The sequence below is a fragment of the Neltuma alba genome, unplaced genomic scaffold (genome assembly GCF_004799145.2).
Source record: "Neltuma alba isolate B1F8T4 unplaced genomic scaffold, ASM479914v2 tig00011841_pilon, whole genome shotgun sequence".
NCBI lineage: Eukaryota > Viridiplantae > Streptophyta > Magnoliopsida > Fabales > Fabaceae > Neltuma > Neltuma alba.
Genome location: NW_021636447.1, coordinates 29,623 through 37,166, shown reverse-complemented (window position 1 = coordinate 37,166; position 7,544 = coordinate 29,623).

Genomic DNA, 7,544 nt, shown 5'->3' with positions numbered 1-7,544 from the left:
ATCAGAGCATTTAAACGTCGGTCTCAATCATAAAGAGCATCGCGGTCCTTTTGCCTCTTCATCTCTCGGAGGAGGGTGACTCGCAACTAGTGGACATGGTGTGCCAACTCATCAACATCATCAGCCATGGTGTCCAAGGTGACAGGTTCAGGAGCTTCTGGATCTTCCTGTTCTTCTTGGCCTTCAGGAGCTGGTGCACTGGCTGCATGTGCTGTGCCAACATCATAAACAGGGTGGATGGGTGGAGGGGGTCCAATGACAGGCTGTTTAAGGCGGTCATATCGAAACAAAGGGGCTGGCTCAAAGTAGCTGTCATTGTTGTACATAGGGACATTGGCAGCGCGGAAACGGTCAGTGACTAGGTGGGGAAAAATGATGTTGTTGGTGAGTTGGGGGTGTTGATGGCATCATGGAGGGCTGAGTAAATGGTGTCAGCTACATCAAAGGATCGGCCAGTCATGAGAAGGTAGACGTAAAGGGCTTAGCGCTTAGGAACATTGGCTAGGTGGGTAGTGGGTACTAGGTTGTTGTAGACAAAATGCAGCCACGGGTGAGCCTCAGATCAGAACTCAGATTGCTTAAGGTATTGCTCAGAAGTGCGGGGGTGATGCCAAGTGGCTCCGTCATGACACAACGTTTGGACCACATCATCAAAAGGGTAGTTGTCTCTGTAAGCCGAATAACTCGAATGGCGACAAGGGGGAAGGCAGTAATGGAAACGAATGTTGTCAGCGGTAAAGGAATGGCAAACAAGGACATTGCGGAAGTCGATGAACATGGAGCCATGGAATTGGGCATAGGTGTAAAAATGGCGAACAAAAGCGTCATTGCCCATAGAACGCTCTTGGACCAAACCAGTCAATTGGGAGGCACAGAGCTGGCAGACAAAAGGGTGATCAAGGGGGTCTAAAGAAAAAGGTCGCTCCTTGAGGAGAGGTCTCTGGTCAATCTTTGATATAACTCCTCAAAGGTATACTCATCCCCCAAATCAGATTCAGACACAGGCACAGGGTTCTTAGTACGAGGCATACTCTGAACACAAGAAACAAAATACACTAAACAAAGACCAAACAAACAGCAATGAACACTGCCCCATAAAAACCAAAATCACAACATAGACAGTAACAAATGGCTATGTAATGATTCATAGGTTTTCAGTTTATCAAAAACTTTCAGAATTAAGTAAAGAGATTAAAGAAATACAAAATGCACCATGAATCATTAGATAGCCTAAGAGCTACGTAACCACAAACTGATATTAAAAATAACCCAACCCAACAACACAACAGCAGAACAAATCAACAGACTAACAACTAAACAGAATTAAAACAAAAGAAAGAATAAAGGAAGAGAGAAATCATACCACAACCAAGGAGTGGGTCAACGCAGAATAAGGAAAGTAGAAGCACAGAACGCTGAATGAGAGCAAAGGAAAGAGGGAGATGGCACTGAAGAGGCTTGGATGAAGCAATGGAAAAAACTGAAAGAAGATGGAGAGGGAGAGGGGCCAACGGTTTCAGAATATTGAAGGTAAAGAGGGACGTGTGATATCTGAAATATGGAAGGGAGTGGGGACGTGCGGTTTTGAAATAGAGGGTGAGGGGGTTTAATAGGATGAGGGATACGAGAGTTTAAAGGGACCGATGGTTTCTTTGGTTTAATGGGATGAAGGAGAAAAGAAGAAAAGGGTTAAGAGAAGTGAGTGGGTGAGGCAGAAATGGGGGCAAAAGGGAATTTCACAAGGAAAATAGGGTAAAAATAAAATCTGGTCAGTGCTGAAGCGGCGGCTTTGCCACGGTGAAGGCTAGAGTTCACCACTGCGAACCATTCCCGAGACAAAAAACAAAGGGAGAGAAGGATGTTTTGCTGCGGCAAAAGGTAGAAGTTCACCACGGCGAAACCATCCCGAGAGCAACACCCAGAAATTGGTGACCTTCGCCGCAACGAAGGCTGGAGTTCGCCGCTGCGAAAGGTCACAGAGAGCAACCTAACAGACTAAGGACCACTTCACCGCAGCGAAGGCTTAGGTTTGCCGCGGTGAAGTGTCACAGAGATGCACAGAACAACACAGAAACACCCAAATAACAAAGAAACACAACACACAAACAACAGAGGTAGCTGGATACTTCAAAAATTTAAAGTGCATCAAAAGAGATCAAAAGGTGTTTAATAAGTCCATGATTAAGCAACATACCACAAACAAGCTTTCTCAATCAATCTGATTCATATAATACATTACAATCACCACATTACCAACAAGCACAAAATGAGATAGGATAGAGATCAAAACTTGCAGGGGGTCTTATTGAATTCAAACAACAACTACATTACTATACTACTGAAATGGTTTCTCCCCCATACTCATTCAACATACAATGCACAAAACATAGCAAGATCAATAATTAAGCAAAAGCATGTAAATGAGTGAAGGAAAGAAACGACCAGGGAGTTAAGGAGGCTTTTGATTTTTATGGTAGAGCTTCAGTAAATGCCCATTAACTTTGAATCTGGCCCCAGTCTCCTCATGTAGTAGCTCCACCATATCGAAACGGTGCGCTTTAGTGACTGTGTATGGCCCATCCCATCTGGTGTTGAATTTTTCATGCTTGAAAGTGAACCGAGCCTTGTACAAAACACTCTATCGCCTTCCTTGAAGTCCTTTCTCAAGATACCCTGATCATGCACAAATTTGGTCTTTTCCTTGTAGAGTCTGGAGTTCTCATTAGCTTCAAGTCTAATCTCCTTCAACTCTTGCAATTGCAGCTTCCTTTCCATACCAGAGGACTCTATATTCATGTTGCACTACTTGACCGCCCAATATGCTTTGTGTTCCAGCTCCACTGGCAAGTGACATGGCTTTCCATAAACTAGGCTGTAGGGAGACATGCCAATGGGTGATTTGTATGCAGTTTGGTAAGCCTATAATGCTTTTTCTAAACGTGAGCTCTAGTCCTTCTTGGATGGCTTAACCATTTTCTCCAGAATATGCTTCACTTCCCTATTAGATATTTCAGCTTGATCATTGGTTTGGGGGTGATAGGAAGTAGAGATTTTATGAGTGACACCAAATTTGGACAACAAGTTGTTGACTATCCTATTACAAAAATGTGTTCCTCAATCACTCATTACAGCCCTAGGGATCCCATACCTACAGAAAATGTGTGATTTTAGAAATCTATGAACAGTTGGGGCATCATCTTTTCTGCAAGGTTAGCTTCAATCCATTTGGATACATAGTCTACAGCTAATAAAATATATACAAAACCAAAGGAAGAAGGAAAGGGTCCCATGAAGTCAATTCCCCAAACATCAAAAATCTCACAAAATAGAAGGGGCTGTTGAGGCATATCATGTCTTTCTCCCAACCCCCCAAATCGCTGACACTTGTCACAAGATCTACAAAATGTAAAAGAATCTTTGAAGAGGGTAGGCCAATAAAATCCAGAATCTAAGACCTTCCTAAATGTCCTCCTTGCACTAAAATAACCACCACAAACCATGGAATGGCAAGCTGAAATAATAGGTTCAAAATCCTCCTCCGGCACACTTCCGTATCACTTGGTCACTGCACATCCTCCACAGATGAGGGGCATCCCATATGTAATGCTTTGACTCACTACAAAGCTTTTGTGCCTGAAATCTAGATATAAAGGGAGGAGTGAGTCCAACATGAGATAATTGACATATTAGCATACCAAGGCTCTATAGTAACCACAGAACATAAAGCTAAATCAGTAAAAGCGTCACAAGTCAAGTCAGAAGAATCTACTCCCCTTATGTCCTCCGATAGCCTACTCAGGTGATCAGCTACTTGATTCATTGCCCCGGGTCTATCCTTAATCTCTATGTCGAACTCTGGAAGCAGTAAAGCCCATTTGATCAATCTTGGTTTAGATTGTGGCTTTTTAAGTAGATAGCATATAGCTGCATGATCTGTATACACAACCACTCAAGAACTGATTACATACTGTCTAAACTTATCTAAAGCAAATACAATGGCAAACATTTCTTTCTCAGTGGTGGTATAGTTAACTTGGGCTGGGTCGAGTGTCTTAGAGGCATAGGCTATGACTCTAGATTGCTTCTCCTCCTTCTGGCCATGCATAGCACCCACTGCACAATTAGAAGCATCACATGAGAGTTCAAAATGTAAATTCCAGTTGGGTGCAGTCAAAATAGGAGGTGAAACAAGCATAGACTTGAGAGTATCAAAGGCATGTCTACATTTTTCATCAAAATTAAATTCAACATCCTTTTTAAGAAGAGTAGAAAGGGGCAAAGCAACTTTACTAAAATCTTTAATAAAGCGCCTATAAAACCCTACATGCCCAAGAAAAGATCTCAAATCTTTAAGACAGGTGGGGTAAGGCAAAGATGAGATAACTTCAATTTTAGCCTTATCAACCTCAATCCCCTTACTAGAGATGAGGTGACCTAACACTATGCCACTACCCACCATGAAATGACATTTCTCGAAGTTCAAAACAAGATTTTTGGCTATGCATCTATCTAGAGCATGCCTTAGGCTATTCAGGCACTGATCAGAGCTCTCCCCGTAAACTGTAAAATCATCCATGAAAACCTCCATATTGTGCTCTAAAAGGTCACTGAAAATCGCCATCATGCACCTTTGAAAGGTTCCTGGAGCGTTACATAACCCAAATGGCATCCTTCAATAAGTGAAGGTACCAAATGGGCATGTGAAGGTGGTCTTGTCCTGATCCTCGAGGGCTATAGGTACCTGAAAATAGCCAGAAAAGCCATCTAAAAAGCAGTAATGTGATTTACCATCTAGTCTCTCCAACATTTGGTCAATGAAAGGTATAGGAAAGTGATCCTTACGTGTTGCATCATTAAGTCTCCTATAGTCTATGCACACACGCCATGAGTTTTGAACCCTTGTAGGAATTAACTCATCCCTTTCATTCCTTACTACTGTTACCCCACTCTTCTTTGGCACAACATGCACCGGACTGATCCACTCACTATCAGAAATTGGATATATTATCCCAGCACTCAATAGTTTAGTAATTTCTTTCTTAACTACATCCAATATGAGAGGGTTCAATTGTCTTTGGGGTTGTCTCACTGGTTTTGATTCCTCACTCAGTAAAATTCTATGTGTGCACACAGTAGAACTAATTCTTGGTATGTCCACTAGTGTCCAACCTATTGCCTTTCTATGCTCCCTCAAAACAGACAAGAGTCTCTCTTCCTCACTCTCAAACAGTGAGTTAGCAATTATAATAGGTAGTTGTTCATTAGACTCAAGGAAAGCATATTTCAAAGTAGGTGGTAAGGGTTTCAAATCAAGTGTGGGTGGTTGCACAATAGAAGGAATCAATTTATGAAGTTTAAGAGAGAACAAATTACTCCCCTTTCCTTCAACCATTGATAGTTCCTCAGCCTTGTAGTTAACTTCCTTCCAAGCGTTGAACCAACTTCTAATTGATCTACAGCAACCGCCTTAGAGGGATTCTTCTCCATGACATCTTCCTCCATATCTCAAACAACAACAGGAAACTTTCCCCAAGGGAATCATCACTGACAATAGAGGAATCACAGTCCAACTTGGAGTCAAGGGAGGAAACAGAAAATGTATGTGGGATAGAAAGCATGCAATTAACCACAGTACAATCAAGGCATGTAACATCACCACCACATGAACAAGTAGAAAGTGTAGAGTAAAGAGATGAAAAGGAAGAAATGGATTCATTCTCATCAATAGAATCATCAATGTAAAGATCATAATAGAAAGAGTCATTTTGCAATTCAACTTCAGAGCAAGCATTCTCAACAACAATGTCTATCATGTTAACCCCTAAAAGTGAATAGTCCTCATAAGAATGTTTCATTACTCCATACATGTTAAAAGAAACTTTATTATCACCCACCTCCATAGTTATGGTGCCCTCTTTCATGCTAATCATGGTATTAGCAGTCCTTAAGAAAGGTCTACCAAGGATGAGTGTAGTGTCATTTACAAGTTCAGAAGACATGTCAAGCACATAAAAATCAGCAGGAAAAACCAATCCCTTAACTTGGACTAAAATGTCTTCAATAATGCCCTCAGGATACCTAATAGTCCTATCAGCAAGTTGGAGCACAACAGTAGTAGACTTAAGAGTCTTAACTCCTAGAGAGGTGTATACAGAATTAGGCATGACATTAATGGCTGCACCTAGATCTAACAGGGCTCCCCCTATAGTAACCTTTCCTATAGTGCAAGGGATAGTGAAAGATCCAGGGTCTTGACACTTTACAGGAATTTGAGGTTTAAACAATGCAGACACATTAGAGGGTAATTGGACCTTTCATTAGGTTTAAATCTCCTCTTTTGAGTATATAATTCTTTTAAGACCTTAGCATACTTAGGAATCTTTTTAATCAGGTCAAGCAAGGGTATATTCACTTCTACTTTCCTAAATGTCTCAAGCAACTCATGATCTTGCCTCTCCTTACCCATTTTAACATTTTTCAAATAAGCATGAGGGAAAGGTAGTTCATTGATGTTTACCTCCTTACCTTCCTTGCTTGAGGCTCCATGATTGCTTGGCTCAGATTCCTCAACTTTACCCTTGCCATCATATTCTTTTGGGGCTTCTTTCCGCTTTAGCCTCATCTCCTTGGAGTCTTCAGAATTCTTGACCTTTGAAGATGCTTGTGGCAACTCATCACACAAGATTTCCTCATCTATAACTTCATCCTCCTCTTCTCTAAAATTCACTTTCTTCCCACTCCTAAGAGTAATGGCATTCAAGCCCTTAGGATTTATAACAGTGTTAGAGGGAATAGCACCCCTGCTCCTTGCTTGTTGTTCACTCATGTTGTTGGACAACTGAGTTACATAGGAGTTGATGTTGTCAGACTTGGTTTCCCACTGTTCCATCCTCTTTTCCAAAGCACTAAATCTAGCACCATTCTTGGATGAGTCTTGTTGAATTAGTAAGGCTAAGGAGTTGAACTGAGTAGCGTTAGCAGCCCTTTCTTCCTTTATTATGGCCATCATATTGTGTAGGAGTTGGTTGGTATCATCCTTGGGTGGGACGGTTAGGGCTTAAGATTGGTTTTGGAACTGGGTTGAAGATGGACCAGCTCCTCCACTCTTCTGAAATCTGTTTAGAGGTCTACTCTCATCATTCCTCTAGCCCAATCGAGGGTTTGCCTTCCATCCCTCATTGTAAGTGTTAGAGTAAGGGTCCCACTTTTGATTCGGACAACCTTGGTAGACTGCAGATACCTCCTCATAACGGTCTAGACAAATGCTAGAAATATGCATAACCGAGCCACATGTTTCACAACTGGGCACTGTAATATCCATAGAAGTAGGTGGGCGATGCATACTCATGTTCTTCAATTCAGCAGTGATTAGAGACAGTTGAGAGGTCACTTTGCTTTCCAACGAATCTACTTTTGATTCCAAAGTGTCCATTCTTCTATTGTGCACCGAACCAGCTCCCAACTCATGCACTCCTCGAGTATCTCTCACACTGTATTGTTGATGATTCAGGGCCATCTTCTTAATCAAATCCCAGGCCTCCTCA